This window comes from Peromyscus californicus, unplaced genomic scaffold (assembly GCF_007827085.1).
Source record: "Peromyscus californicus insignis strain IS unplaced genomic scaffold, ASM782708v3 Scaffold_19__1_contigs__length_69161282, whole genome shotgun sequence".
Classification (NCBI taxonomy): Eukaryota; Metazoa; Chordata; class Mammalia; order Rodentia; family Cricetidae; genus Peromyscus; species Peromyscus californicus.
The window spans coordinates 16677040-16691915 of record NW_026294491.1 but is presented as its reverse complement, the minus strand read 5'-3'; the positions used below and the strand labels follow the sequence as shown (position 1 = coordinate 16691915).

At 42.4% G+C, this 14876-nt stretch overlaps 1 long non-coding RNA gene across 1 annotated transcript in view; it reads right to left on the bottom strand.

Annotated features, from left to right (window-relative positions):
• LOC128114609 (uncharacterized) overlaps positions 1-14612 on the bottom strand; it is a 43889-nt gene extending 29277 nt beyond the window's left edge. Inside the window, exons 1-2 of the long non-coding RNA XR_008219830.1 lie at positions 14556-14612; positions 14343-14461 (exon numbers count right to left, since the gene is read on the bottom strand). This is a non-coding gene — a long non-coding RNA (uncharacterized LOC128114609). The remainder of the gene's footprint in view (positions 1-14342; positions 14462-14555) is intronic.
• Positions 14613-14876: the final 264 nt, after the last annotated feature.

Below are 14876 nucleotides of genomic sequence, written 5' to 3'. Positions count from 1 at the left end.
GCTGTCTCATGTTGTTTGAAGACAAACACCTCTAAGTGAACACCCAAAGCTCCTTTTTTTTAATGTTCTATTTTTCTCTCTGTTTACATAAACCCAGAATGCTCAGAGCCAAGTGGATGCCCATCTTCTCTTCCTTTGTGAACCTGTGTCTAGTGCAGTGTCTGGCATCATATTTGTGTCGATCAAATGAATTAACAAATCCACAGGCTCCTGCTAGAACAGATTCTAATTTGTGCACATTTTAGAGGTGTCCACTTAGTCTTATTATAATGGTAACTTTGGAAAATCTTGCTGAATGTCATTTTGGATGATTTCCCTAAGGTTATTTTTCTGTGAGTAAAATCACATGGGTCAAAGGATGTTGGCATCTAATGGTTGTTGGAATGTCTTTCCAATACCTCTCCAAAAAGGCTTTTAGGCAATGTTTGTGTCTACGAGCAGTGCAGGAAGGATCACCTTACCCTAGCATTACCCGTGTTCCAGAAGTATTTTCTGTTGTTCTGTCTTGCTATTTAATAGATGGAAAATTCTAGCTTGATGGGGAGTTAATAATTGTGTTAGCTTTTCGTGGTGGACTCACTGGTTCTTTTGGATAACTCAACATTTCCAGCTTCGTCACTGATTTTCCTTATTCAATTTAACCCAGCCCCCACCCCAACCCCCAACCTCCAACCCCCTGAGCAATTTACTTTTGGAATCTACTGGGCTCCTAATTCCCCATAATTACCTTTATGATTCATGAATACTCACTAAACGTCTTCCTACTTCATTTGCCTCATCTATAAACTGGAAGTAACAATATGTATACCAAATGCCTACCGTAACACAAACATAAAATAGTATTACCTCGCCGGGCGGTGGTGGTGCACGCTTTTAGTCCCAGCACTCGGGAGGCAGAGCCAGGCGGATCTCTGTGAGTTCGAGGCCAGCCTGGTCTACAGAGCGAGATCCAGGACAGTAAATGCTTTACCCGCTGAGCTATCTGACCAGCTCAAAGGGAATCTTTTTAATTAAGTAATGAATAAAGCCTTTGTGTAACCATGCTGAGACAAGGGTGATGACTCATAAGCTCATTTGCTTCCTGGCTCAGATCTCTTGGGAAAGAATAGGGTTCCAAGGAAATGCAGGTCTTTATTCAAAACTTGTCACTTGTTTTAGCTACTTTTCATCCCTTCTCCCTCCAAAACAAAAAAAAAAAAAAAAAAAAGAAATCCAACAACAGCGCTATGGGGAGTTAGATAGCGTGCTTAAGAATGACTGCGGAGGGCTGGAGGGATGGCTCAGTGGTTAAGACCATTGGTTGTTCTCCTGGGGTAGGGCCTAGGACCAGTTCCCAGCACCCACATGGTGGCTCACAACTATCTGTAACTCAAGTTCCAGGAGCTCTGATACCCTCTTCTGGTCTTGGGAGTATAAGGCATGCAGTACATAGAAATACATGCAGGCAAAACATTCATATACATTAAAAAGATAATTATCACCCTGAAAGTCTTTATCACCTAAATTATTCCGCAGTGGAGCCTCTTTGGTGTGCTCATCCACAGAAGAAACATGACAAAAGTTATTTCTGAAAAGAATGGCTGTAGATGAAAGGCTTTAAAAGGAAGAATTGGGGGGCTTATTGTCAGAGATTCCCATTGCTCATCCTATGATTCAGTCTTAACCCACGTACTGTTCAGAACCAGAAGTGTATTTTAAAGATTAGCTTGTCATAACACGAGTGGAGTGGGCATCTTAAAACATCAAAATTCATTCCAACTGAGACTTCTGAGAAGATGGGCTGAGTAATGAAATGTGCAGAGAACATTCTCTTCAGATGCTAATTCCCCAACAGCACCAAGAGAAAGGAAAACAGATCGCTGAGTAATTACATCTGTTCTTGGTTTCCTGAGCAGGAGATTGTTTGAAGGACCCTGGTAAATGGAACGGCTCTCCTTGTCCTTTTCATTTATTTACCACCTTTCTCAGCTTCCACCATATCCAGGATAAAAATAAAAATAGGTAACTGTATCAATCAGGTCAGTCACAAGTAATTAAAAAAAAAAAAAGGTCAATGAAAACTCAGCTCAAACCAGATGACTAAATAATTAAGACCTATGTAACCAGAATTTTCAAGAGAAACTAGACTCAGTTTGTGTCTTAGTTAGGGTTTGATTGCTGTGAAGAGACACCGTGACCCTGTCAACTCTTATAAAGGAAAACATTTAATTGGGGCTGGCTTACAGTTCAGAGTTTAGTCCATTGTCATGATGGCAAGAAACATGGTGGCTCACAGGCAGACACTGTGCTGGAGAATCTGGATTGGCCAAGCAGCAGGAAAAAGAGAGACACACTGGGCCTGGCTTGAACATCTGAAACCTCAGAGCCCACCCCCAGTGACACGCTTCCTCCAACAAGGTCACACTTACTCCACCATGGCTACACTCCTAAAATATAATAAAATACACTCCTTATGAGCCTATGGGGGCCATTTTCATTCAAACCACCACAGTTTGATTCAGAAACTCAAAGAATACAAGTATAAGTATGGGTGACTATCATTTGGGTCTTATTTTCTTCCACATTGGTCTCATTCTGAGATATGCTGTCTATGAAAGTAAGGACATTGCCCACATCTGGCTTTCCATCTAGTAGTGTAAGCATTTGAGAGCAGATGGGGGAGATTCCACTGGATCTTTCCAAGCACATCCAAAGAAGCCCTGGGGCTCCTGTGTAATAACTTGGGTTGTATTCCCAAAGGGATTAGATTTAGTTAATGGCAAGGCACGAGTGTCAACCATAATTGATGCGAGCAGGCCAAGGAGGTAAAGTCAGACCTATGTAACGTATGTGGCCCAAAAGCAGAGGAGGAGAGCCATGTTTGAGATTACTGGAAGAAGAGATGGGCAGGCAAATGTAGTCGATGTTTATGGCAAAGTGCTCCCCCCAGACCCACAGCTGATGCTTCTTTCTTATGGTTTTGCTTCTGGGGACCAAAGGGATTCTGGAGGCCTCTCTGTCCCTTCTCAACAATCTCTGTCCAGACTCCATTTTAATCAAGTCATGGACTTCCTTGCTTGTTTTTCCACTGGTTTCATCTCGGCTCATTCAGTCTACCAAGGAACCATTTTCCCTATCCTGCCTGAATATGGGGTGCACCACATTCAGTTTGAGAGGAGCATGTCTAAGCAGGGAGTAAAGCAAGGGGGGAAAGATCCTTGCTACCAACATGTAACGGGATTTCAGATTCCATTTCCTTGGCTCAGAAAGTCTAACTCCTCCATCATCTGAAGCAAGTGTGTGAGAGTATAAGTGGCTAAAAAAACGTGGTAGTGTTTGCTTCTGTTTACAGTCTGGGGGATTTCAGGAGTGACCTAACAGACATGGAAACACATTTCTTAGATTTGAAAGAATTACATTATTTTAAGGGCTATCAGAGCTCAAATCCAAATCAGACCCTTGGAAGTGAAGAATTAAGAGAGACTATTATTTTCTTCTTAAGGAAGTTCCAAGGGGTTGACCTTCCGGAGTCTGGAAATTGAAAACACGTTGATGAATTTTGGGATCCGTTTAGCACCTAGCTCATGTTTTCCTACAAAACAGAAGGGAGCTATGGTTCGGCGGTGGCACGTCTGTTGAATCCCTGCTGGTTTAAATGTTTGGGAGCAGTGCTGAATTCACAGTGAAGGTGGTAAGGCATATCTCTTATTTGGAAACTGACTACAAATCCTCTCAGGTCACATTTTTTTTTCCATTTATTTTCAACACAGCTCCCAAGATTGTCATGCAGATGTCAAGTCCTGTCTTCCAGACTAAAGGGTGAACTTGGCAGGGGCTGGCAGATTGAGCTGAAGATACTTTTAAAATTGAGCTGAGCAAGGCCCAATCACTGGAATAACACGGGATGGGATTGGAGTGATGACAGCCTCTAGCAACTGACTCACGCGGTGAGTCATCGTGCTGAACTGTGCACTTTCCTCGTCCCTAGAAATCTGCACTAAAATCCTCTTAGTGCTTGCCCAATGCAAATGGAAATGTCTGGCAGACTGACTCGACACCTACTTTATATGCTAGATGGAGACTCTGCTGCACCAGAGGAGTTTGCCAGCATCCCGAGGCAGCAAAATAATGAGACAGGCAGAGACTGACTCTCAGCAATCTTCTCCAGCTCCTTAGTCCGTGTTTACCCCTATCTCTCAAAGGCCAGGCATTTCCTGCTCTGCCCCATTCCAATCACATTTTAGGATCCTGATAGGACATAGCAGCGCTGCCATTGGGTGACACCATATGCTTTAAAATGCTCTTGATTTCCTTGCTCCCTTCTGTACACCAAGCCAGTCAATTCTCTAAATATTTCCCCATTGAGCCTTGATAGGTGGCAGATATTATTTATATAAAGATGGGATAAAAATGGCCTTGAGGGCTGGAGAGATGGCTCAGCAGTTAAGAGCACCGACTGCTCTTCCAGAGGTCCTGAGTTCAATTCCCAGCACCCACATGGTGGCTCACAACCATCTGTAGTGAGATCTGGTGCCCTGTTCTGTATACATAATAAATAAATAAATAAATAAATAAATAAATAAATAAATAAATAAATAGTAAAAAAAATGGCCTTGAATCCTGTAATAGCAGTTGACTGTGAGACACATGGCATCAGTGAGTTAGTTTATGGAAGCCTGATGGACCTTGGCATTCAGGACCTTGATAGCTGCTATTTGGAAAGGCATCAGAGCAGCAGAAAGTACTAGCTTGGAATTATATTTTGTTTTCTGTTTATTTTATTTATTTATTTTTTAATTTGCTTCTTTTGAAACATAACCCCTGAAGAAGTAAGAACTAATGCACTCCTTTCTCTGTATATGACCCTCTGTTAGGGTTTTCCAAATATTTATTTATTTTTGTTTCATGTATATGGATGGATGTTTTGCCTGTGTCTATGTATGTGCACTGAGTGGTTGCAGTACCTTCAGAGGCCAGAAGAGGGTGTCAGATGCCCCTGCAGCTGGAATTGGAGATGATTGTGAGCTACCATGTAGATGCTAGGAACCAAACCCAGGTGCTCTGGAAGAGCAGTTAATGCCCTTAGCTACTGAATCTCTCCAGCCACTGTTTTTTTTGTTGTTGTTGTTGGTTGTTATTTGCTTGTTTGTTTTTATGTTGAGTAGCCATCTCTCTGCTTTCCCAGTCACTCCCAGCACAGACATCCCTCCTCACACTCAATGTGCTTTGTTTGGTGGTAACCTGAACTATGCTTGGTCCATAGCACAGCCATCTGTGGGACCTTGGCTGCAACTAGAAAAGAGGGAAGATTTCTTGACTTAGAACAGAAATGGGACGATCCTGGATTTTCATGATGTAGGGAGAGCGGCATGCCTAAGACATGACTGTGTAGTAACACCAGAAGAAGTGTGAGGAACACGTCTCCTTCAGGATTGTCCACCAGCCACACAAACGATCCATGTTTATTTCTGACGAGGTCAAGATCTCAAACTTTAATACATAAGGCTTGCTACCAGATTCACTCTTAAAAATGTACCATAAATGTTGAAAGCAACCATTTATGGATATTGATTGATAAACGATGGTGTTAGTTATCTTGTCAGTTGTGATCAGTTGGTGTCAGTGACTTAATCCCTTGTGAAACAGTTAAAGATTTCTGTAAAGTATCCCATTCCTTCCCCATGTGATGCTCTCTGTCCTGTTCAATTAAAAAAGAGACACAGAGAGAATCAGACACACACACAGACACACACACTCACACAGAAACAGACACACACAGGGACAGACATACACACAGACCCACACACTCAGACAGAAACAGACAGACACACATAGGGACAGACATACAGACACACACACTCACACAGAAACAGACACACACAGGGACAGACAGACATAGGGACAAACAGCTTCACAAAATAGCCTCCAGGCAGGCACAGATTTGGACTCGTACAATAGATAGGATGGAAGACGCAGGGCAGATGAAGCAAATAATTCTAATCTGGTCTCACTTTTTGTTAAACAACTCTGAGGGGAAGTGATTTTATTTCTCTCCTTAATGCGACACCGATGCATTATTGGTGACATGGAGTCAATCACTAATGCACATAATCCACATAGCCAGATAGTAAATATTTCAGAATCTATGTGCTGGAGTGTCTGCTACAATTACCCAGCTATATCACTGTAGGAAGGAGCTCCTTCAACAATATTTAGACCAAACACCCATGGCTATGTTCCAGCAAAATGCCAAAATTTGAAGATCATATAGTTCTCTTATGTCTTATAATATTCTTCTGTTTTTTTGTTTTTTTGTTTTAACTACTGAAATGTATGAACTGGCACAGAAGTAAAAGCCTTGTTCGTTCATTTTTGGTCCTTGGGCAGAGGTAGATGTAAGGATCCTACCATTGTCTTCCGGAGAGAAAAGATTCTATTAGCAAAGGTTTAAAGCTGAAGGAGCAATCTCTAAATCAGTCATTTTCCAGCTCTCTTCCCCTTTGTGTGTTTGAGTCTTCCTCATGGTTACTGTCTGTTCAATCAATCGGATCGACAGCAGAATGAATTTGGTTTGCATAGTAAATGGCCTACCATTAGGTTTTATACGGTTGTTACATCATGTTTTCTCCCAAGGGGCTTTTTAAACTATAGTGAACTGATGAGACCCACGAGTTAGAGAATTGATTAATATGGCAAATGAAAAGTAAAGATTCGCTATTAGAGACTACATCAAATAGAACTTATCCACCGGGGAAGGATGAACTGTGATTGACGACCATAATCTGAGTAGCAAAGACCGTGTCTAAAGAGGAAGAGCAAATATGGCAGGATCTCAAAATACCACTTACCAGACACGTTGATGTCAAATCTTCATCGTCATTGTTGGGAACATTCTCTTATGTTAATGGCTAAGTGTTAGGGGCTGTTTGCTCCTGTCCGTGTGTCTAGCAACCCATATGTCTGTCATTATCTGTTTTATTTACCTATGGCTATCTTTGGATAGAAACAGATGTAGACATAGATATCTATGGAGACACATAAATAATGGTAGATAGATATCCTAGCTATGTATTAGCATTTACTTGTTCTCTCCCTGCTTAGAAACCGATATAGAAGCTGTATAATGGGAAATCATATGAACTTTTAGATGAGTATTGCATCCTTAGTAAAGGAAGCTATGAGCATTGAGTTTCCTCACAAACTAGTACAGGGACAAAAATGTATACTAATTATTTTAGATAATGTTCCAGTGTGTAATTCTGAACTCAACCATAAACCAAGTGACTATGTCACATTAGTTCCTCTTTTAGATAGCTCTTGGGACTGTGATTTAATAACAATAAACTAGACTTTTAAACTTATTCTCTTTGAGTATTTCATATATGCATATAATATATTTTGATTATATTCACCACATCTTCCCCTAATTCACCCCAGAATATAGAACACCCTACCTTGACCTTGTTCATCTGCTAACTTCATGTTCTCTCTCTCTCTCTCCCCTAGTGCTAACTGTATGCACATAGATAGAGAGCCATCCAACAATAATTGCTTGTAGATTACCAAATTGTTCTAAGTGAACATAATCAAAAGACACTTAAAAGAAATGATGCATAAATAGTCTTCAAGTTCTAACCCCGAAACCTCTCTTCCCTGGAGCTGTGTTCTTTAGCAGAAATCTGTCTTTACAATGACCTTCTGTGAAACATGAGAAGTCCAGGTGCCCAGAAGCATTTCCATTAAAAAAGTAAATTCACTTGATCTTCCTGCCGTGCTTGGAATTTTCTGAGGTGGAGGCTTTCTGTCACCTCATCCAGTTTAATCCCCATCAAGCGAAGCGAGAGCACAATCCTCTATTTTCTTTTGCTGCTGATGCTGAGGACTGGCGATTTCTTTCATTTTCCTTCTGATTTGATTTGTTGGGCTGCAGCGGTAGTTTTTTTTTTTTGGATGGTTAGATCAGCCTGCAAGCTTAGATTCCTCCAGAGAAAAGGAACCGAGGCCAGGCAGCTGACGGGGGTGGGGGGGGGGGGGGCATCTGTATTAAGCTGTAGCGCCTCCAGGTGAAGACGGCTCAAAGTTGAAGAGGCACTTAGACAACTAATAAAAAGAGCCATGCCCTTTCTTAGCAAACAGGAGAAAAACAGCAATCACAGGACCGCATCGTCTTTGCCTGCTTCTGTCATTTCTAGACTGAGGTGCCAAAATTGCTTTACTGAGGAAAGTCGCTTAGCAGTCTTGCCAGCTCTCTACTACTCATCTCCCCACTTTTCTGCTCCACTCTGCCCTGACCCCATTGCTTCCCTCAAAGTTTGAAAGCTCAGAGATGCTCAAGGACTAAAAAGACACTTAGAGGTCACGTATCCAACACGATGTGTAGTTGGAAAGTTTCTCCAGTCCTTCCCGGCCCCACGGTCCTACAGACACTTATAAAATAATCCCTCAGAGACTTATATTCATTACAAACTGTATGGCCAAGGGCTTAAGTTTCTTGCTAGCTAGTTCAATCATCTTAAATTAACCCATTTCTATTAATCTATGTTTCGCCACGTGTTCCATGGCTTTGTCAGTCTGCTGGCATATTGCTACTTGGGTGGCAGGCTGGTGTCTCCCCATACTCTGCCTTTCTCTTTCCTGTCTCTCTCCTCGGATTTCCCACCTGCCTCTAAGCTGCTTGGCCATAGGCCTAAGCAGTTTATTTATTAACTAATGGGAACAACACATATTCACAGCATACAGGAAGACATCACACAGCAACAATGCACACGGTCTCTCCACGGATACCTCAAACTTGCCTTCCCAACCCATGTCGTCCACCAAGACTGGCCAGACATGACTAAAGAAGCCACTCAGAAAGATTTCATAGCTTCTGATTTATGCCTCTTCTCAAACCATTTCTTCCCATTTAATAGGCTGGAATTATACTCATCCTTCTAATGTAGTTACTTTGCTCAGGAAACATAGCCAGACCTTTAGCCAAGTTTCTCACATTGCTCCCTAGCCTGAGCTGTGCGGGGTATAGGACATAGGGCCATGCACAAGCTAGGCAAACCCTCTATTTCTGAGCTGTTCGTAGAGCCCCACCTCCCTCACCTTATTTCACACCTTGAGGCAGGGTCTTGCCAAGCTGTCTAGGCAGGTCTTGAACTTGCTTTATAACTCAGGCAGGCCTTAAACTTTTGGTCCTTTTGCCTCGCCTACTGAGCAGCTGTGCCACCATACCTAGCCCATGGACATTTTCAAAGTTCCTGTTGGCACGTGTGTTGAATTGAACCTAGGTCTGTATGTCATACATATCATCTCTCTACTAGATGGATGAAGCTATCTAAGAATGACTACACAGCTTCTCTCTTTGAGCCCTATAAGTGTACCTTAGAAATATGAAATCAGCACAGGGTGTGTCTTCTACGTTGAGAATGAGCTGGCGGTCTTTTCTTATCTCCTCCATTTCTTCTCAATGTTCACATCTGGGCCTCCTTTTTCATCTTTTAGTGCTATGAAATTTTTCTCCTCTATTTCCATCTTTTCTTTCCATTTCTTCCTCATCCTCCCCACCACCCCATGATGGGGTGGGATTTCAACCCTCCCACCTGCTAGGCAAACACTCTCCCACTGAGCACTTCCATATAGTGGAGAACTTAGACCAACTGCATGAGTTTTCAGTTGTTTCTAATAGGCAGACCCAGCAAACCCCTCTAAGAGAGACAAAGATGTCAAGTTTTTGAAGGATTTCAACTTTAGTTTTGATTCCATTTTTTCTCTACTTTTCAATTTTTATGTTTCTTTATGTCTTATATAAAATGTGTATTCCTAATTAGTTTAAATATTGATATGTTTGTTTTATTTTATAATGTACATAATAATTTGAATATAATAATATGTTTCTAGTTAAAATGCTGGAAAGGGTCTGATATGTTTTTGCTATTTTTTTCAACATTCTGATAAATGCCAATCAGCTTTTTATCAACAATGAGAGCAGCACATTTTTACAATACACAGGATTATTCCACAGCATATATATACTATTCATATATATAAAATGACATAAATATATTATGTATATACATTAAACTCATAGCTAATAGTATTTTCCTAAAGAAAAAAAAGGATCAATTTTAATGTGTGTAAGGTAATCTCTTTATTTCCTATCAGCAGGAAAAGTAAAAATGTTCCTCCCTTCCCCCATACACAAACATGTACACATCTTGAAGGAAGAAATCCAAGATTTGAAAAGAAAGAGATCTGAGGGAGAGGCATATAACATGTTGGTCACCAAATGTGGTGGTTTGAGTCCTCCACAGGGCTCATTTGGTTGAACACCTGTTCTCCACTTGGTGGCGCTGTTTGGGGAGGTTATGGAACCTTTAAGAGGCGGAGCCTTACTAGAGGAAGTATGTCACTGAGGGCAAGCTTTGAGTTTTATAGCCTGTTCCCACTTCCTGTTCTCTCTCTTTTTCCCTCCCCCCATCCTCTTTCTGGCTTTCTCTCTCTGCTTCCTGTGCACAGATAACATGTGATCTCTTTTCTTCTTGACTGCTGGGCAGGCCTCAAGCTTCTGCTGGCACCCTGTCCTGCCATGATGGATTCTCTCCCCCCAGAACTGTAAGCTAAAATAAACCCTTTCTTCTGTAAGGTGCATTTGTTCAGGTTATTTTTTTTTTTTTTTAATCACAGCGATAGAAAAGGAATGAACATACCAAAGAGATCCTTGGGAGAGCCAAATTAGATGAGTCTGCTGCAAGCATTCAGAACCCTGGCTGACCTCACTTTTTTCTTCACAAAGACGCAGAGCCGGGAGCTCAGAGCTCCGCAGCAGATGTGAGCTCTCTGCCATCCTTTCATGCCAACAGAACTGCTGACCAACCTTGTAGATGTTCCTATCTGTTCCTCCCACAACCGATGGCTGTTTTAGAGGCACACATGTTTCCAGTAATAGTATTCAGAGATCTGTCTCCGCAGGAAGTAAAGCGGTGAGACAAGTTACCTTAAAGTTTGGGTAAAAGTAGAATTGAGGATTGATGCGTTACTGTGTGATATATGACTCATGGTTCCTAATTTGCATGTCCATTGTCTTGCAGTCTCACATGAGCGGGACATGCAGTATTTTCTTTTGCTTCACAGATGTACTTGCCCTTCCTAAACCCTGGCTGAGTTTCCACACAACAGAGCCTGACTTGGGCTCCGTCCAGTGTTCCAAATCCTATGCTCTTTCCCTCAGTGGATGATGGGGTCCCTCAAAAATAATTTTCAGGGGTAGGAGAGAGGGCTCAGTGGTTAAGAGTGCTTACTGCTCTTGCAGAGGACCCAAGTTCAAGTATGAGTATCCAGGTCATGCAACCCACAGCTGTCTGTAATTCCAGCTCAAGGGAAAATCCAACGCCCTCTACTGGTCTTTGTGGGCATTGCACTCATGAGCACATGTTAAGCACACACACACACACACACACTTAACTACACATAAATAAAAATCTTAAAAAAATATTTTTATTGCCTCCAACTAGGAACACACTCATATTTACCTTTAATAGGAGACACCATGCTTGTGACTTCTCCCCAAGATTCTTAAGTTGACCATGACAGTAATAAAAGGCCGCTTCAAACCCTAAGTAGTAATGCAGGACACTAATATGATTCTGTACAATCTGTCTTATGAGAGGACAAGTGGGCTGCATATGCAGCAGGCAGTCTGCATATTCCACCAAATATTTCTGAGCCTTGAATTACATCAAGCTTGGAAGTCATGCTTCCTACACTAAACAGCACAAGACCCTGTGAGTGGCAGAGACCCAACATTAGCTACACAGCCTGAAAAAAAAATGAGTAAATCCAGCATGAAATTGATAGAAGGAAGAGGCACAGTTAGGTCTCAGAAACAATCAGAACCACAGCTCTGCCTACCAGACTCTCCTACTTTCTCCCGCCCTCTGTCTTTGCCTCATTTGCCCACTTAGGTTCTTTTGTATACATTATGTCTTGACCTCTGGTAACTCTAAAAAAAATGGCATCTTCAGCTTCCTCCCTTGTTAGAGGTAAAAATGTTGAGTCCCCATCTTAAATTCAAATGCTGAAATCCTAATCCCTAATGTTTCTGCGTCTGTGGGTGGGGGCTGCTGGTGGGAGGGGCTTGGGTTAAATGACATCTGAGAGGATGAATGTCTTTCTAAGGCTAGACATTGCTGAGGATAGCCCTGTGAGGTACCATACCGGAACAACTGCCCGCAAGCTGCAGAAAGAACCCTCACAGGAAACAGAATGGCTACCCCCAGCCTTGTCTCAACTTGAAACCCTCAGATTACTCTGGTTGGCTCCGTGTGAGCCGTGGCCACATTTTTGAGAAGGAAGGCAGGGCTTTTTGTACAAGGCAGTGCACACTAGACACCCTGGCTATCCTCAGGGGTCAGTACTCGTTGGCTCACACTGACAGAGTGCAATGTCACAGGTTCTAACTACAGCAGTTCATTTTCTCAAAGTACTGAAGGTAGACACACCCATTCTGCTTCTACCAAGGGCTCGAGACAGAGTTCGTAGTCGGCCACTGTTACGACATCCTCACATGGCCTTGATGTGTGTGCTTGGGGAGAGAAACAGAATAGCTTACTTCAGTCTCTTCTTAGGAATCATTTAACCTTAATCTCTCCCTGACAGGCCCAATCTACAAATGCAGACTCACATAGCAACTAGGTTCTAACAGAAGAACTTGGGGGTTGGGAAGACTCAGCATTTGATTGTACCTAGACAGGACAGCAATTTTCTTTTTCTTTTTCTTTCTTTCTTTTTTTTTGAGACAGGGTTTCTCTGTGTGGTTTTAGTGCCTGTCCTGGTTCTTGCTCTGTAGACCAGGCTGGCCTCGAACTCACAGAGATCCGCCTGTCTCTGCCTCCCGAGTGCTGGTATTAAAGGCGTGCACCACCACCGCCCGGCCAGGACAGCAATTTTCTAATGGAGATGGTTGCTACTCTGACTAGAGAGCAATGCACAAGAGAAATAGCAATAGCTGGAGTGGGTACTCACTGTTAGTACCCACTAACATGGGCAGGCTGGCACACACCTGTAGTCCTAGCTCCCTGAAGATAGCATCAGGGAAGTCATAAGTTCAAGGCCAGCTTGAACTACATAATGTGTTCAAGAGTAGCCTGGGCTATGTAATGAAATCTTGTTTCAAAAAAAAAAAAAATTCAAGGACATGGATTGCACCTAAATTCCTAGTGAAAGGTGCAGATGTATATTTTAACAACTAACAGAGGCAAAGTGGGACTCATACCTCTCTATGGAGTACAAGGAGACTGAGAGTGTATGTCCCTCCTTAGAGCTGACCCAGGACTTTTGCCCCTGTCTGCCCTCCTCAGCAGGTGTCTGCTGTCTTAGTTAGCATACACATGAAAAAGTTGCTGAGGCCTACATTTCGCAGTGCAGATCACAGCACTTACAGAACAGAGAATGTGCGTAATAGAATAGGAATGTAAGTGGCAGGAGCTCTGGGGAACTCTGAAACCGCATGCTGGTATATCTACGTCTCCCAAATGAACCAGGCGCGAAATAAAATTCCATGTAATTAATGGGCTAACTCTTATCATAAAGAAGTGTTGGCTAGGCCACAGTTAACTGTTAGGACAGACTCTTTGTTCACTACATCTTTGATGTTGAAACGTTTTGCCTGAATCCTTTCCTTTTGCCAGTAATGATGGTGCTGGTTTGGTTACCCATCAAAGAAATTCATGGTTCATGATACCAAAATCATAACATTTGCACATCAAAAATATCTTTCTACATTGTATAGAAGGGAAACCTTGTCTCTGTCTCATCCAAAAGCAGTTCTGGATCGGGAAGCTTTGAATGAAAAGAAAAACAAACAGACAGGACACACTCCTGAGATGCACCATGGCTCAGGGGGTAAGAGCTCCTGCTAGGCACTTGTATAAAAGAGTGAGTGTGGCCACACATCTCTATAGCCCTCATTGCTGTAGGGAGACCATGTGGGTGGCGACAGGAGGATTACTGGGGCTTGCTGGCCAGCCAATCTAGCTGGAAACTCCAAGCTTCTGGTTTAATGAAAGACTGTCTCAGGAGGATAAAGCAAAGTGACAGAACCAGATACCTGACCTCACCCTCTGGCCTCTGCACACACGAGCGTGTCAGTCCCACCCCAACCCCCACCCATGTTCACACGCGTGCATATAGCACACATACAACTACTTTTTTTTTTTAAGAAAAAAGGAATACAACAACCAGCTCTGATACTTAAAGTCATATTGAATGTGTAGATGTGTCCAAAACAAAGGATTTATTTTAAGATTCTCACCTCAGCGCCTAAGAGAAAGCTGCAGAAAATGCCAGGCTTAGGGAAAATGGATCAAAACACCAACCTTGCTTCATTGAGTCCTCAAATCTCTCCACATGATGAGTGAAAACAGCCTTTGTTTGTTCTTTGACTAGAGTTCTGGCCCACAAAGCCCAGACTTGCAATTCCGAAAGAAGCAGGTATCTTATATAATAAAGAAAGTAAATGATTAATAAGTATTTTGTTTTTGAAGAATAACTTCTTTTTAAAAAAATATTCAATTTGTGGTAGTGCATACCTGCCATTCCAAGAGGAACGCACATTTACAGCCAGTCTAGGCTCCACGGTGAGCGACTTTGTCTCAAAAAGTCATTACATAATAGCTGTTTTAATAAAGCAAAAGTGATTTACTGACTGTGAGTCATTCACCAGCCCACTTTCCCTCATGCTTCCAGCTCTTAACATTTATCTAGTAAACCACTAAGGCTTTTCCTCTTCAGCTCCTCACAGTGCTTGTGTGGACGGAGAAGGCAGTTCTAGAGAGGATGCATGGGTGTGTGTGTGTGTGTGTGTGTGTGTGTGTGTGTGTGTGTGTGTGTATGTGTGAGATAGAGAGGGG